At 41.0% G+C, this 17,393-nt stretch overlaps 1 long non-coding RNA gene across 1 annotated transcript; it reads left to right on the plus strand.

The window, feature by feature from the left end:
• Positions 1 to 3,793: 3,793 nt before the first annotated feature.
• LOC134037348 (uncharacterized) lies at positions 3,794 to 4,547 on the plus strand. The gene is made up of 2 exons (XR_009932510.1): positions 3,794 to 4,022; positions 4,305 to 4,547. It is a non-coding gene; the product is annotated as an uncharacterized LOC134037348 (long non-coding RNA).
• Positions 4,548 to 17,393: the final 12,846 nt, after the last annotated feature.

Genomic DNA, 17,393 nt, shown 5'->3' on the forward strand with positions numbered 1-17,393 from the left:
TTGCATGTCAATAAAATGTATGTTTATTTAAGACTCGACGAATACCATTTGCCATTAAAGTATTTTTACTATCTGGGCCTTTAACCTTTTTCCACAGAAAAGTAACAGCCATCAACAACCATGGCACTCTTAATAAAGATTAGGTGTGTAGCATGTACATTTCCTCATCACTTCCTCTTTTCCTCTCTGCTGCAATGTATCAATTGATAAATGTAAAGAGTGGTATACTACCCGTTATGGTGTATGTGTATGTATCCAGACAGTCAGCTGTACGCACCGCACTGTCACTCCGCTTCGCCACTGTAATTGTCTCCACTGTTCTTCTTTGTTCCGTTCCAGCGCTCCTGCCTGACAGTTTGACTGCCTGTCTCTCTCGCGCAGATTTCCACCCATAATATCAGCACTTTGTGTGTCTCTCTTTTTCTTTCCCCATCCTCTATTCCTCCTTCCTCTCCTTCACACAGACCGACATATTTATTAAGGGTACTGCATGTGTTTTTAATGGGTTTATGAGTTGTTGAAAGTTTACTTTAAAGGACTATCGCTGGAGTAGCAGCTGTTGTGTGTATGACATTCAATAACTACTTCTCACATTAATGTGAGAAGTAGCTTTGTGCTTAAGGGAGCAAGATGCCACAAGCGGTTCTTTCCCCTTCTTTCTTCTCTGCCTCTTTTTTATTTTCTTCGTTGTCTCATGTTTCACGCTTTCAAAGATGAGATTGAGAGCTTGGTGCTCTTTTTTATGCTGATAAATTACTAAACGGGCGGTGGCCGCTGTACATGTAAAATAACACTTACTCAAATAATGACTTGGAGGAAATATATGAAAGGAGACAGATAGAGAGAGAAAGGAGGGGGGATAGGACTGACAAGGAGGTGCATTTCACCAGAGAGACAGACAAGGGGAAAGAGACAATGAGAGGTGCATTGTCTGAAAGGCTATGAACTCAAACTCACACATTGACAAAGTCAATGAAACCGGGTTTGTGAAGATAAAACACTATATGGTAAACCAACCAAGGCCTCATACGCTCAAGGTTTTCCTGCTAGGATGTGTTCTTCCCTTCTTCCCCCTCTCCTCGTTCTTTTTGGCACCTTTATGAGGCTGGGCTGCCACAATAAATATAGGGAGGGGACACAAAACATGCTCCCAGTCCAGCAAGGCAGAATAACTGCCTTTACAGAACCCCATGTTCAACCTTTAATTATAAGTTACATACGAGGTTATTGTTATTGAGAAAATATGGGGTCTTAACATTTAACACAACAAGTAACTAGAGAGGGTACAATTTCTGGGGAAATTGTAGGGTGTGCTTGCTTTCGTCGGTTGCACAGGGGTCCGTTTTCAAATGACATTTTTACAACTGATATTTCTGTATATTTTATATAAAAATGCATACTTATTATTTATAAAGATTACATAGATTTAAAAGCTTCTTTTTTGCTGCTCATTTACAACTGAAAATACGAGTGAAGTGTAGAATGAAATAGATGTCTTCTCATTTCCCCTGCAAGAGGCAGCCTCATCGTTGAATCAAAACGAATAAATATGGCAGACCGGTGTAAAAATTTACCTAATCTCTATGACTTAAACGTCATTTTAAGTTTTTCCCTTCTCATGATATTTTCAGGCATTTAGCCTACTCATTGCATTCATTCATTAATAAAGAACCCCCTTTGAAGATTATTCTACGACGTTACCCGGCAGTAGAAGATGGAATCGCGATTCAAACAGTACCATCTGCTAACTGAAAATATGCCCCCCAAAACGTAAATAAGCTTGACATTTATTTAGTGGAAAATCGCTCATTCATAAAAAGCTCACTGGTAGCGATCATTGTCAGTAACAACGCCAAGTGCGATATAGCCCTGTGTGGAGAAGCCGCCCCGGTAAATTGTACTACTACAGTACAGTACTAGACTACTGCTGTGTTCGTTTTGGTAGCGATTGCGTTGGTTGAATTGGATTTAACGTTCCGTTGTACGGTTTAGGCTGAAATTAATTATTTTCATGAACAGATGGACAACGTTTAGGCTGTGGCAATGAAGTTCAGGTTAGTAGTTAGATAGACTTTTGATTTAAGTAAGGGGAGTGCCGAACATGTTCTGTTGCCGTTTGACTTTCTAAACAGCTGTGTAGATGTTTTTGTAGTGTCTCGCGTAGGCTACAGCGTTGCAGTGAGCTACACTGGTTTGAAACGACAGGTAATGATAATTTCACCCACAAATCGTTTACTTGTAATCTAATGTCATAATAAATCCTACAACGAAAACGTATTTGTGAGGAATGTTTATTTTAACGATTGAAAACAAATGCATCATAGACCACTGTTATGTGTTGCCCGGGCAACAGAGGCTAATGTCATGATGCTAATACTTCAGTGAAATAGTAAACTACTGTTTCCGAAAGTAGATGTACTTCCTTAATAATATCAGCTTATATTGTACATTACACATCACAATTGTGTGTCATATCACAAAGTAAAATTAGTAAATAGTTATCACCCTGGCCTCTTTGCTTGTGGCGTTTCTGCAGCTGCCTTGCAGTAAAGCAGTTAGCTTAGCTATCTCCCAGAAGTTAACGAGCTGCTAAACTAATGTTCTGCTAGAGGTAGTCACGCGAGTTTTCGTGACGTTAGTGACGTAGTGACGTTAGTAACGTCAGTGACTGTGGCTAGCAAATTAGCCACCGTTAGCTTTACTTTTCGCCACAAAAACTTAACCTAAGCCTAAACCATGCAACGGAACGTAAATCCCAATAGAAGCAACTCAATCGGTACCAAGACGAAACTTTTGACACCTAGGTTGTCTATGTAGGCCAAATATTGACTGAGTTTTAGGGGGGCAAAAAGAATAGTAAAAATAATAATATATATGTGAGAGAACAAAGGTTGTGCCCTTGCCGAAGGCAAAGCACACCCAAATAGATAAGTGGAGCAACACCCCTACCGTGCAGACAGGGATGGGAGCTTCCCACCCACTCTGGAACCCCATTTAGGCATCCTGTTTCCTGCCGGAAACCCTTTACTGGGAAACAGCAGCCATGCTGCCCTCATGATTATGAAACAAAGAGGTAACAAAAATGCTGAACCTAAATTAACAAAGATATGGGTAAACCAAAGGCAATAAAGTTGATATGAGAACTAAGGAACAAAAGCTATGTGACGTGTGTTATTTATGTGAAGACAATTGTATGGTGTTTCTGAATGTTAACATGCACATGAAAGAAATAAGGCAGGATGTTTAAGTCCCTTTGTGGGCCGCTGTTAGGCGTCCATCACACAGTTGCAAGCATATAGAGCTTATACAGGTATATACAGCATCCTCCTGTGGGTTCAGCTCTCTGGCTGCTGATAGCAGTGATAATGAGAGTTAGGTGTCTATAATAAGACTCAATACCAGGAGCTCTACTACAGGGATCTCTGCACTGTATTACACACTATAAGGATGTAGGGCAGGGCATCAGGGACTGTTCTTTGGAGAGAGAGAGAGAGAGAGAGAGAGAGAGAGAGAGAGAGAGAGAGAGAGAGAGAGAGAGAGAGAGAGAGAGAGAGAGAGAATTGCTACATAGCTTACTTAATACTGTAAAACACTGCAAGGTCAACATAGAAGTACATTTCCCAGGTGTGACCTGTTCTAAACACCACCCTATTCCCCAGATAGGCAAGGTCTGAAAGTACTGCCAACTCCAGACAGATACTAATATCTTTTAAATAGCTCTCATAGAAAATGTACTTACACTTACACTGCATTTGAGCATCCTCATCATCATAATCTTCACCACCACCATTGTCACTGTAACTATCATCATCACCACCACTCATCATCACGAGTAGATTTATCATAAACACCATCATCATTATTATCCTCATCATAACCATCTGCTACAGTAAAGTCCTGTGTGTACTGACCAGTGTGTGTGTGTCCTATAGGTGTGACAGAGCAGTGGATCTATGAGCTCCAAGGAGTTCCTGAGGATTTACAGCCAGGATGCTACACCACAGATACACAGCAGCAACAGGGTGTGTGTGTGTGTGTAAACTGTATACAAGTTATTGTACTCTGCTCAGGTGGAGGATTTGTGTAAACCATGGTATACCCCAATGTGTGACTTGGATTATTCTGAAATGTAGTTTAATCTCCATGCTTTTGTCTCTTTCTCTCTCTCTCTTCATAATTGTCTCCCGCTCTTACTCTGATCTTCTGTATCTGTCTGTCTCTTTTTGTCTCTGTTTCTCTGTCTGCCTCTTTTTCTGCTTGTCTCTCTCTTTTCTTGTTATTATCTCTTCCTCTGTCTCTTTCAGGTGTGTCCCTGGTAAAGTCTTCACCTGCAGGACCCTGGTTGAGATGCAGCAATGCCTCAAATATATGGTTTGGCCCCACAAATGCTCAAATTAGCTTCCACACGCATACACGCATACTTCCTGCCTCATGTCATGTATGTGTCGCATCGAGGAGGCAGGGAGCGCTTCCCTTAGATCATCCACTCTGCCAAAGTCAAACCATTTCCATGTCATGGTATCAATAAATGCTCAAATCTAATATGTGATTGTCTTCTGTGTCTGTTTCAAGTTTTTATTGTCAGGTACACATAACAACACAAGGTCAGACGGGGCACTGAAATTCTTGGGACAAGACAACCAGGCATAACATAACATATAAGTACTATGAACATAGATTACATCTATGTTCTGTTTAAGTGTTTGACAAAAGATAAAGGCAAATTTGTTCAGTGCGCATTAGAAAGGTGTTAGGAAACAGGCTAAATATAGGGGTTAGGGAGTGCCATGAACAGTACAAGTACATTGTGTTTTCTAGTCAGGCCAGATGTGTGTCTACATGCAGGAAATGTACAATCTCTCACATCAAGTTTTTTCATAAGCCTAAACTTGTGCATGGGAACTTGCATTCTTGAATACCAGTCAGCCCTCTGTAAAACTAAGACTTCAAAGTTATGAAAAAAACAATGTAGTTTGTAGTTTTTTTTTTTTTTTACTGTTTTACATATTGGAGTCATATTTTTCATTATTAACTGAAGTTCAATTGATAAGTTATACCTGTGTGTGTGTGGGATGTGTGTGTGTGTCTGCGGTCACTCTCTGATGAGTCGTCTCTGCCGTGTGTCTCAGAGGAGCAGCTGGAGCCGGTAATGAGGGATGCACACGCACATATGATGAAGTACCAGTCACAGCTGTTTACCCTGCTTGCTCGCCTCACTTATCAATATTCAATTAAGACGCTGGTTCCCTTCTCACACTCTCTCACACACAAATGTACACATACACACACACCTTCCTCGAGTAGCACCTCAGTAGCATCAATCCAAGGGCCGTTGAATGTGGAGCACATTCTCTTTTATTCTCTCTCTCTTTTGCCATTCCTTTACTGTTGTGTTTCTTCTGTTGGCTTTTTATGAACTACATCAACTTTGTCTGTCTCACTGCGATTAGTGATAGGTGTTTCACCAGTTCTGAATTCCCTGTTGCTTGGCTTCGTGTATAACTATACTATCAAAGTCTAAATGGAGAACTACAGAGGCTGTAGTTTCCCTGATATCCTCTTGTAATACCAACACTATGACATCATATAGCCAAACAAAAGTAATGCTACCATTTAATCGACAGAAAAAAGTCAGTATTCTTCTCTTTGATATACTTTTTCAATCTCTCTTTATGATTTCCCTTCTTTGGTTTGTGATCTGGCTCTCTGCATTCCCTTCCTGCAACCCATACCCCCCAACCTGCGCTCAGTCTCTCTTTAGTGTCCTCTTTCATCCCTCCGCTTATCTCCTATCCATAATTTATAGTGACAGGAAAGGTTAGAGTGAGCAAGCTAGAGTTGTGGCTGACAGGGAAAGGAGAGTGAATACTCTGTAGACCTGTCATTACACACTGTTTACAAGATGCCTCAATCCCATTACACACACACTCACACATTTGTATTCTCACAATTACAAAGACAGACAGACAGAAGCTATTATGTCTATGACACTTTAAGTAATGACAAGTGATGGGGTTCTCCTGTTGTATTCCTCAGATTGAGGGGGAAGAAGGGAGAGGAGGGATGTTATATATCTACAGTAGATGCACAGAGAAACTAGAGAGGGTACAATTTCTGGGGAAATTGTAGGGTGTGCTTGCTTGCGTCGGTTGCACAGGGGTCCGTTTTTGAATTACATTTTTACAACTGATATTTCTGTATATTTTATATTAAAATGCATACTTATTATTTATAAAGATCACATAGATTTAAAAGCATTTTTTTGTGCTGCTCATTTACAACTGAAAATACGAGTGAAGTGTAGAATTAAATATGATGTCTTCTCATTTCCCCTGCAAGAGGCAGCCTCATAGCTGAATCAACGAATACATTTGGCAGACCGGTGTAAAAATTGACCTAATCTCTATGACTTAAACGTCCTTTTAAGGTTTCCCTTCTCGTGATATTTTCAGGCATTTAGCCTACTCATATTGCATTCATTCATTAATAAAGAACCCCCTTTGAAGATTATTCTACGACGTTACCGGCAGTAGACGATGGAATCGTGATTCAAACAGTACCATCTGCTAACTGAAAATATGCCCCCAAAAACGTAAATAAGCTTGACATTTATTTAGTGGAAAATCGCTCATTCATAAAAAGCTCACTGGTAGCGATCATTGTCAGTAACAACGCAAAATGCGATATAGCCCTGTGTGGAGAAGCTGCCCCGGTAAATTGTACTACTACAGTACAGTATTAGACTACTGCTGTGTTCGTCTTTCTAGCAATTGCGTTGGTTGAATTGGATTTAACGTTCCGTTGTACAGTTTAGGCTGAAATTAATTATTTTCATGAACAGATTGACAAAGTTTAGGCTGTGGCAATGAAGTTCAGGTTAGTAGTTAGATAGACTTTTGATTTAAGTAAGGGGAGTGTCGAACATGTTCTGTCGCCGTTTGACTTCCTAAACAGCTGTGTATATGTTTTTGTAGTGTCTCGCGTAGGCTACAGCGTTGCAGTGATACACTGGGTTGAAACCACAGGTAATGATAATTTCACCCACAAATCGTTTACTTGTAATGTAATGTTATAATAAATCCTACAACGAAAATGTATATGTGAGGAATGTTTATTTTAACGATTGAAAACAGATACATCATAGACCACTGTAGTATGTGTTGCCCGGGCAACACAGGCTAATGTCATGATGCTAATACTTCTGTGAAATAGTAGACTACAGTACTGTACAGTACTGTTTCCGAAAGTAGATGTACTTCCTTAATAATATCAGCTTATATTGTACATTACACATCACAATTGTGTGTCATATCACAAAGTAAAATGAGTAAATAGTTATCACCCTGGCCTCTTTGCTTGTGGCGTTTCTGCAGCTGCCTTGCAGTAAAGCTATAGTTAGCCTAGCTATCCCCCAAGTTAACAGATGCAAAACGAATGTTCTGCCAAAGGTAGTCACGCGTGTTTTTGTGACGTAGTGACGTTAGTAACGTCAGTGACTGTGGCTAGCAAATTAGCCACCGTTAGCTTCACTTTTCGCCACACAAACTTAACTTGAGCCTAAACCATGCAACGGAACGTAAATCCCAATAGAAGCAACTCAATCGCTACCAAGACGAAACTTTTGACACCTAGGTTGTCTATGTAGGCCAAATATTGACTGAGTTTTAGGGGGGCAAAAATAAATAATAAAAAAATAAATAATAAAAACTAGAGAGGGTACAATTTCTGGGGAAATTTTAGGGTGTGCTTGCTTGCGTCGGTTGCACAGGGGTCCATTTTTGAATGACATTTTTACAACTGATATTTCTGTATATTTTATATAAAAATGCATACTTATTATTTATAAAGATTACATAGATTTAAAAGCTTTTTTTTTGCTGCTCATTTACAACTGAAAATACGAGTGAAGTGTAGAATGAAATAGATGTCTTCTCATTTCCCCTGCAAGAGGCAGCCTCATCGTTGAATCAAAACGAATACATTTGGCAGACCGGTGTAAAAATTGACCTAATCTCTATGACTTAAACGTCCTTTTAAGTTTTTCCCTTCTCGTGATATTTTAAGGAATTTAGTCTACTCATATTGCATTCATTCATGAATAAAGAACCCCCTTTGAAGATTATTCTACGACGTTACCGGCAGTAGAAGATGGAATCGCGATTCAAACAGTACCATCTGCTAACTGAAAATATGCCCCCAAAAACGTAAATAAGCTTGACATTTATTTAGTGGAAAATCGCTTTCATAAAAAGCTCAGTGGTAGCGATCATTGTCAGTAACAACGCCAAGTGCGATATAGCCCTGTGTGGAGAAGCTGCCCCGGTACTACGGTACAGTACTAGACTACTCCTGTGTTCGTTCGTCTTGGTAGCGATTGCGTTGGTTGAATTGGATTTAACGTTCCGTTGTACGGTTTAGGCTGAAATTAATTATTTTCATGAACAGATTGACAACGTTTAGGCTGTGGCAATGAAGTTAAGGTTAGTAGTTAGATAGACTTTTGGTTTAAGTAAGGGGAGTGCCGAACATGTTCTGTCGCCGTTTGACTTCCTACAGCTGTGTAGATGTTTTTGTAGTGTCTCGGGTAGGCTACAGCGTTGCAGTGAGCTACACTGGTTTGAAACCACAGGTAATTATAATTTCACCCACAAATCGTTTACTTGTAATGTAATGTCATAATAAATCCTACAACGAAAATGTATTTGTGAGGAATGTTTATTTTAACGATTGAAAACAGATGCATCATAGACCACTGTAGTATGTGTTGCCCGGGCAACAGAGGCTAACGTCATGATGCTAATACTTCAGTGACATAGTAGACTACTGTTTCCGAAAGTAGATGTACTTCCTTAATAAAATCAGCGTATATTGTACATTACACATCACAATTGTGTGTCATATCACAAAGTAAAATTAGTAATTACTTATCACCCTGGCCTCTTTGCTTGTGGCGTTTCTGCAGCTGCCTTGCAGTAAAGCTATAGTTAGCCTAGCTATCCCCCAAGTTAACAGATGCGAAACGAATGTTCTGCCAAAGGTAGTCACGCGTGTTTTCGTGACGTAGTGACGTTAGTAACGTCAGTGACTGTGGCTAGCAAATTAGCCACCATTAGCTTCACTTTTCGCCACAAAAACTCAACTTAAGCCCAAACCATGCAACGGAACGTAAATTCCAATAGAAGCAACGCAATCGCTACCAAGACGAAACTTTTGACACCGCCGTTGTGTATGTAAGCCAAATATTGACTGAGTTTTAGGGGGGCGAAAATAAACAATAAATAAATAATAATATATATGTGAGAGAACAAAGGTTGTGCTCTCGCCGAAGGCTTGAGCACACCCAAAAATATATATGTGAGAGAACAAAGGTTGTGCCCTTGCCGAAGGCAAAGCACACCCAATAAGAACTATCTGACACAGAAAAGACAAAGAAATGTATGCAAAGCTCGTATAGCACACGCAATATCATTGTTCATTTTCCATGTCAAAACACAAGATACTTAAATGTGATTGTGCACACACACACACACACAGGGCTGTTAGATTAACATATAACAGCCTGGTAAACAAAAACAACAGAGCTTTCATTAATTAAGGACCATGGGGCGGGATGGGCACAGACCGCTAAGACACTCAAAGAGTGGCGTGATGCCAGTCCCCCAGCCATGCCACTCAGAGCACAGCTGCCTAATAGGGAACTGGCACTGACGGAGAGAGTGAGGAAGGAGAGAGAAAGTGAAAGATAGAAGAATGGATAGAGGGATGGAGACAGAGGGAAGGAGAGAGAGATGGAGAGAGACAAAGAGAGTTGAGGATGAAGAGAAGTGAATAAGTGTGGGAATGAGTGAGAGGGGGAAGATTGACTGAGTTTGAGGGATGTGGAAAAATGGATGGACAGAAAGAGTGAGGATGAGGATGAGGATGAAAAGAGTGATGGTAGGGTAGAGATGGGAAAGAGAAAGTTATCAATCGTGGGGCTATATAAAAAAAGAAAACAAAGACAGATAAAAGCAATGGACGAATGAGATTGTGTGTGTGTGCAGAGGGAGTGTTGGAGATGAGATGGAGATAGTGTGGACTGGCTGATATCCCTTTGTCTCTTCTCATTAATACGCTAAGATCACCTCACAGTGTCCTTTGTGAATTTAACACATTTATAATTAGCACTGAATCCTTTAAGATGAGGGGGAAGGAGGAAAAAAATAATATTTATATCTGTCTTTAATACATTCTCATTCATTTGATCTTTTTATAAATGCGCCGCGGTGTAGCAGTTCCTTTCCCTCGACTCCCTCAAATAAAAGCTAGCCTAAAAGCTGGGGTAATTGTTATACTTGGCAACAAGCCTCCACATTCGTCAAAGTTGTTAGATATTACAAAGAGATAGAATTTGCAAAGTTAGTTAACAGATATTAGTTAACAGAGAAAAAGACACTGGTTCAGCAAGAGAATGTGGGGTCCAAGCTTTAATCTGCAAAGTTCACTTTGATGCAAACGAAAATTAAATACTTTAAGCTTCAAAAACAGATGTTAGGAATTAAATATGCATTTATATCATGAACGTGTAGGCAGATTTGTGTGGTGCTGGACTGATTTTCAGATGGTGTGTTTTTTTGTGAAGAGGTGCAGGACAGCTTACAATATACAATGTTGTTAAAACTGCGCATACGGCAGGCCTTTTGTCTTGTCTTTAACACAGAGAATTGGCAGCATTTCTAATCAGCAATTAAATTAGACAAAGAGTTCTTTGGGCGACAGAAGACTTTGATTACCCAGGAGTCAATGGGGTATATTTAGTTGCTGCTCCTGTTCCTCTGCCATTGCCGTGTGCCCGGGGGCGACGAGCTGATAGGCTAGGAAGGCCAATTGGACAGGGAAATAGTCTCCAGAGGACATGCCCCCCCATACTTCTCTCCCACCACTACACCCCCCCCCCCCCCCCCCGCCCATACACACACACACACACACACTACATATCGCCTCTCATAAACTACCTCCTCACACATACATTACCGGTCATGTTCACGAGTTCAGTAATCACACCGTAGATTGAATAGATAGCTTTTATTGAAGCTTTTTACTGAAGCAGAGCTGGTAGCAGAGCTGGTAGCAGAGCCAAGCCCGATGGTGGAGGAGGCCGGTAGCAGAGCCGGGCCTGGTGTCCGGGCATGGACTCGGGGTGTGGCGGAGAGTCCTAATGGGTCACGGCCGAGCAGCAGCTCAAGCAGATCCCCTGGGAAGCCTGGATAGATGACAGGGAGAAGCAGAGAAGAAAGGGAAGGGTGGGAGGGTGACAACAACATGCTAGCACAGGGACCAGAGGAATGGAAGATACTTTATACAGAACTCTTAATTGACCAAAGGGAGTTTGGTCGCATTCTTCCGTGCTTTACTGGGCTGATGCGTATTAGTTTGATTGGAGAAGGAGGAGTTTTGGTGTGCCACCTTCCTCTCAAACTTTAGTTAACCCTTTCAGGCCTAACTCCATTTCACGCACAACTCCTCACAACCCTTCTGAGTTTGAGTTCATAGCCTGTATCGTCAGAGTTCAGATTAGCTGACAGTCATCAGAAGTTTATTAACTGTGGAGTGCCAGTTGTGCCGCTGCAATACATTTATTTAACTACATTTGAAAGTAGCCAGGTTTTTTTCATATTATAAATGCAAAAGTTAAAAGCATGCAGGTAAGAATTAAAATGGTACCGATACATTTTACAACATTGAAATAAATCTCATGAAATCAGTTTCACAATCCCTTGTGAAATTCAAACCAGTATGCACATCGGCAATTAAACTCTACCCCAGAAAAAAAAAGTTATTGTGCATCTCTCATGCTTTAGTATGCCACGATACGTCTGTTTGATGCAAAAGTGCCATGGTGCTATCCTAATGTCACATTTTTCAGTATTAAAACCAGAATACTTTTCTGGTTGTATGCAAACTCATGCACACACACACGGTTACGGTTGTTGTGAACATACTGATCAGTCGTTGTCTCTCATAATAGAGTGGGCTCATTGACTTTTTACAACTTTGAGCAATGCTGTCAAATCCACTCTAGAAATTAGCCTAACTTTTTTGATGGGCCTCTAGAGGATTTTGTGTGACAGGCTCATTTCCACTGGCTTTAATTGGTTTCACTACTCAGGACTCTCTTTCTCTCACTCTCTCTCTGTCTCTCTCTCTCTCACAGGACTATATTTCAACAAGAAAAATTATTATAAACTTAAGGATGACTTTAGGTCCTCTCCCACCTCCATCCAATCACCTTGACATTTGGGTCTCATTGTCTGCTTACCTTCAAATTGGGACACCGTACAACAACTATAAATATATTGTCTCTCTTCATCTTATATAGACTTTGGAGCCACTACAGTCCCAACAACATGATAACTATGTCCTACAAAGTCGTTTGTGTGTTACAGTGTTGGGTTTGCAGAGATCACACCTCAAGATGACCAATCAGAGGAGCCAGTCTACATCCCACAACACAACGGTAGACACAACCCCTGAGTTCAACCTGACTGAGGAGCAGTTGCAAAGAAGGTACAACTGTTTGTCTCAGTTATCCAGGACAGAGTTAATGTGTTGGCCTGCATGTATTCAATGTGTGAGGATGGATGTGTTTGCATTTACATATGTGCGTGAATGCCCCTAGCAGGTTTTGTCACAGCATTGTGCATGTGTGTGTGTGTTTTATTCATTCTGTTTGTATGTCACCATCTGGCCTTGTTCGCTGCGTTATCCTCTTAGATGAGACAGAGGGGGGAAATTGGCTCTAAGTGGTGTGCTAGTATGCATGCACGACAGAGGGAACACTTCTAATTAAAATGTTTGCCCAGAAAAATCAGCTCTGGAGTTAGTGTGTTAATCATGACTAATTTGTGGGAAGGCTGCAGTGTTGGGCTGGCTTCTAGCGTGTACTGAACACTGTATAGGGATACTCTTCATGGCAACCACATTAATGGTTAAGTCTTCTTGGTGTCCTTGGTGTCCCAAACCTTGTGTGTATGCAGTTGACTGTGTATATGAGCGAAGAGAGAGAAAACGCAGAGGGTCAGATATTAAACCCTGTTCATGTGTTTTCGATTTAGGAATGTGTGTGTGTGTCAGATGTGTGTGAGCTGCAACCTTGTGTGGCAGGCTCTACAGTCGTTTGATGACACGCTGTCTGGTCTCGTGTCACAGGAAGACATGAGAGCCATTCTCAGCAGCTTCATTTTTCCCATGAGCCCCCAATCCTTCCAGAAACGGACCCACTGGTATGATAAGCCTGCTCATCAAGCCTACTCTCTCTCTTTATCTCCTCTCTCTTTCTCTCTCTGTCCCTTTCTCTTTCACTTCCATTAACATGCCAACCAAAAGGTGTATACCTGAAGGTTTACACTACTGTGTGTATAGATGGTTAAATAACGTATATGTAAACATAAAAATTAAATACTGTATAGATTTTCATTTATGCTGACATTGCTATATGCTAAATGATCCGACCTATTTCAAGCATTTGCACTGTCCCTTTTTGGAACAAAACCTTTGCTGCCGTTATGGGGTGAAAGTCACAGGGCCAGTGAGATGGAAGAACTTCATGTGTCATTTCATTGTCACCAATCTTAAGGAACGTCCCATAACCCATCAGACCGGGAGGTGAGCTCACCTGGAAATCCCTCACTATTGCAATTCTTTTTCAGAAAGCATATCTGTTTTTTCCCATCCCCTACCACACTCTCATTCTTACCCTGTCACCCATTACCCCTTTCCTCTCCCCTTCCTCTGTCCGTTTCTTCCTCCCCCTCCTTCTATTCCCCCTCCCTCCCTCTCTCCCTCCCTCTCCCTTTCTCTTATGCCCTCCCAAGTCTCTGGAGCAACTCGGCTCAAAAAAAGTCTATTCCCTTTTACAAAGGCTTTTCCACCACTTAGATACAGTAAGAAATGCAACATTACTTCACTAAGAGCATATTCCAGTAAGAAGAATGCATTTTAAGGTTGTGTAAGGCTAAGTAACAATACCCCTGCCCAGATAGTTATCATCCAAGATGATCGCTAATTTTGAAGTTCTGAATCTTTCAAGATTGAATTCAAGATTTGGAACAAGGTTTTGTTGTATCTGACCTTGGCATGACAAACCCTTCTTATTTCTGGGACTTTGTCAGAACTATAATGCCAGGATATTAATGATGGAAGACATGTTGACAGTACAGGCATCTTTACAGATGAGCAGATCATCAGCGTCTCATACACTTAAGGTGGGATGATTACATATGGCTAGTGGTGAATCACTGAGACAGGAACCATATGTTCAACTGACAAATATTCCCCACTTTCCAATACTCCTGCGCATTCCCTTCTATGTCTTTTATTTAAAATCTGTCCATGTTGACGGCTGTATGCTACTTTGTAGCCAACCAAACTTTGCATAGAAGAGGAGTGCATCTCATATTGATTCATATATATGTTTGATGTTGCTGCCACTGTACACATAACAAAAAAACAAACAAAATGCTTTCAGGTTTGAGTCTGTTTGAGTAAGTGAGTGTTTGCAGCCTATCCCAGGTGTGAATCACACGTCTCTTTGCCAGGTAGTTCTCCCTTTATCGCATCAGATAAAGAAATGTATTATGTGGGTATTTGATCAAAGACGGGTGTCCAAACACACCGCCCTTCAAATATGAGCATTTTCTTGGTCAGGCGTGTTCAGCCTCAGTTTTTGTTGACAGTCTCTTGGGAGACATGCTGTAGCTGGAGTGATGTGTGCTTATTTGCAATGTGTCTTCACTGTCCAACAAGCACATTTTCTTGGCCTTATTTGTAGAAAGTTGAAGAGAACGACAGGAAAGTGGAGGGAGAGACATGCAGGAAATACCCCTGGCATCAAACTCAAGCCCCTGCGTTAAGGCCTAGTTTTAGTGGCACACGCAATGACCCATTGAGCCACCGGGGCACGCCACATTTAACCCTTGTGTTATCTTCGGGTCATTCTGACCCATCAGTCATTGTGACCCACCGTCGTATTGTGACAAATTTACCTCATACAAAAACAAAGTGAAGCATTTTCTTTTAACTCTCTCAGACCCCCCACATTGGAATGGTTAAAAGAAAATTATTTGTATTTGTTTTTGTATTGGGTAAAATTGGGTAAACACAATGATGGTTCGTTATGAACCTTTGGGTCATGTGACCCGAAGGCAGCACGAGGGTTAAACACAAAACCATTGACACCATTAGTGTTACACAGTAGCACAATCCACAATAACACGAATCACTGTGTTAAAACAGTACTCCACACCCTAGCACACAAATACTTTTCAAGTTTATTTGCCATTTGTAAAAAGTACAGGTACAAGGATTATTTGGTCCTGCTCCTCTTTACTATCCCTAGCGTTCAATTTAAACCTATAATAATGATATAAACCTATTAATATTGTAAGTCCCAACCTATATGAGCTGGTATTGAGGACGTATCAACAATATTGACAATGTAATAATGTAATAATACCGAATAACTCACTTAAAAATTAAATGACAACTGAGAATTACCTAAGCGAAGAATAACAACTAAGAGTGTAACAATATATACATGTAGTAGATAAGTAAAGTAACTTGTGAAAGTATTATACCAATGCCACACACATCATTTTACAGAATACTGAACTCAGATTTTCATCCCCTTGTAAGGTGGGGTTGGGTTCATCACTCATGCTGTTATTTGACGGGCACCCCAGAATTATCTCAGTCAGCTCCTGGACTCCCATAGCCTGGTCCTAACCAGACCCTTGTACATTTCATTTGTACAGATGGTCTGGGATCGCTCCATTGACAAGGGTTAACTTCCTTGAAGGCGGGTACTCTGTTGAAGTTTAAAACTATTGGATCTGCCCAGAGCCAATCTGCAATAACCAATCGCTAGCGTTTGCCTTAGCCAACTCCTTCACCACGGAGCTAGCTACCGGAAAATCAATTTTCCCGAACCCTGTGGGGAGGAGGGCCACAACATCATGACTAGGGATGGGTATCGAGAACCGGTTGCCAGTGAATCGATTCTTTGGAATCGTTAGCAACGATTCTGTTAACGATTCTCTGTGCCGTTAAACAATTAAAATGCTAAGTTTAATAATGGATTAAAAATCGATATGCTCAGTTTAATAATGGGACACGCGAACGTCTGTCTGAATAAACTATAAAAGTTTGCGCACGCATGCGCGAAGACAGACTGCAGCAAACATGGCAACTAGGAAGAAGCGTTCTAAAGTTTGATTGTATTTCACACGACAAAATGACAACAACGCCACTTGTAACGCGTGTAAAAAGTATATTTCGTCGAAGGGAGGAAATACTACAAATATGAAGAAGTATTTGAACACACAGCATGGAATGAAGTTACTGGAACGTCATGTGTTCGATGCATGCAGCAGCGCAGCTAACGTTCGCGCTTCATCTTTATCGCTAACTATCTAAGGTAGAGCTAAACTGCTCAAAAGTAATCACAACCACTTGTTACTGTGTGAAGCAATTTGCCTTTATTGTGTGTAGTCGATTTAGTTATCTTCTGTCCCGTCGTTTGAAGCATACATTTTAGCTCCGGCATTCGTCTCCCATTAGTATTGATCTTATTGATCATTTCACGTTATCGGGGCGGCGTGTGTTATCAGCAAACGTTCGCGTGTCGCATTATTAAACTGAGCATATCGATTTTTAATCCATTATTAAACTCAGCATTTTAATTGTTTAACCTTTTAATAGTCCTGTTAAATGTGCCTGAAAACGCCTAAACAACATACCCAAAGTACATTGAAAGCTGTTATTGAACCATTTGGAGTACATGCATGTAAATGTTCTCTTTTGAAAGGTGACACTGAAGTTATTTCCCTTGTTGTTAGGACCCCTGTAAGTCCTACTGGTGTTGAGTAATAGAAGCTTGAACACAAGGAAACTGAAAGTTTCTATCTCCGACTAGATTTTGTTTTGAAAACAGAGGCCTGAAGAGGCCTAGAGGTGGTAGGTATTAGCTCATTTCAGAGCCAGTCAAAGCCAGTATGAGAAATTTGTTTAGAACGAGTGTGTGTGTGGGGGGGTGCAGGACGCACAGACCTAGTTGTCTGTAGAGGGGAACATCGATAAGAGAATCGATAAGGAATCGAATCGATAAGCAGGAATTGATAAGGAGTCAGAATCGCTAAAATCTTATCAATACGCATCCCTAATCATGACCAACAACAAAACTCAGCAAGGATTGTTATTGCTCCGGCTTTAACTTATGGATATTCGGCAGCGTTGCCACAACCGCAGAATAGCTTTGCTCGCATATTTCTCCGCCGCCATTACTGAACTACAACTCAAACTAGTGCACGACATCAACGTCATCGTTCTCAGCCACTCCCTCTGTTCGCTGATTGGCC

Source organism: Osmerus eperlanus, chromosome 17 (genome assembly GCF_963692335.1).
Source record: "Osmerus eperlanus chromosome 17, fOsmEpe2.1, whole genome shotgun sequence".
Classification (NCBI taxonomy): domain Eukaryota; kingdom Metazoa; phylum Chordata; class Actinopteri; order Osmeriformes; family Osmeridae; genus Osmerus; species Osmerus eperlanus.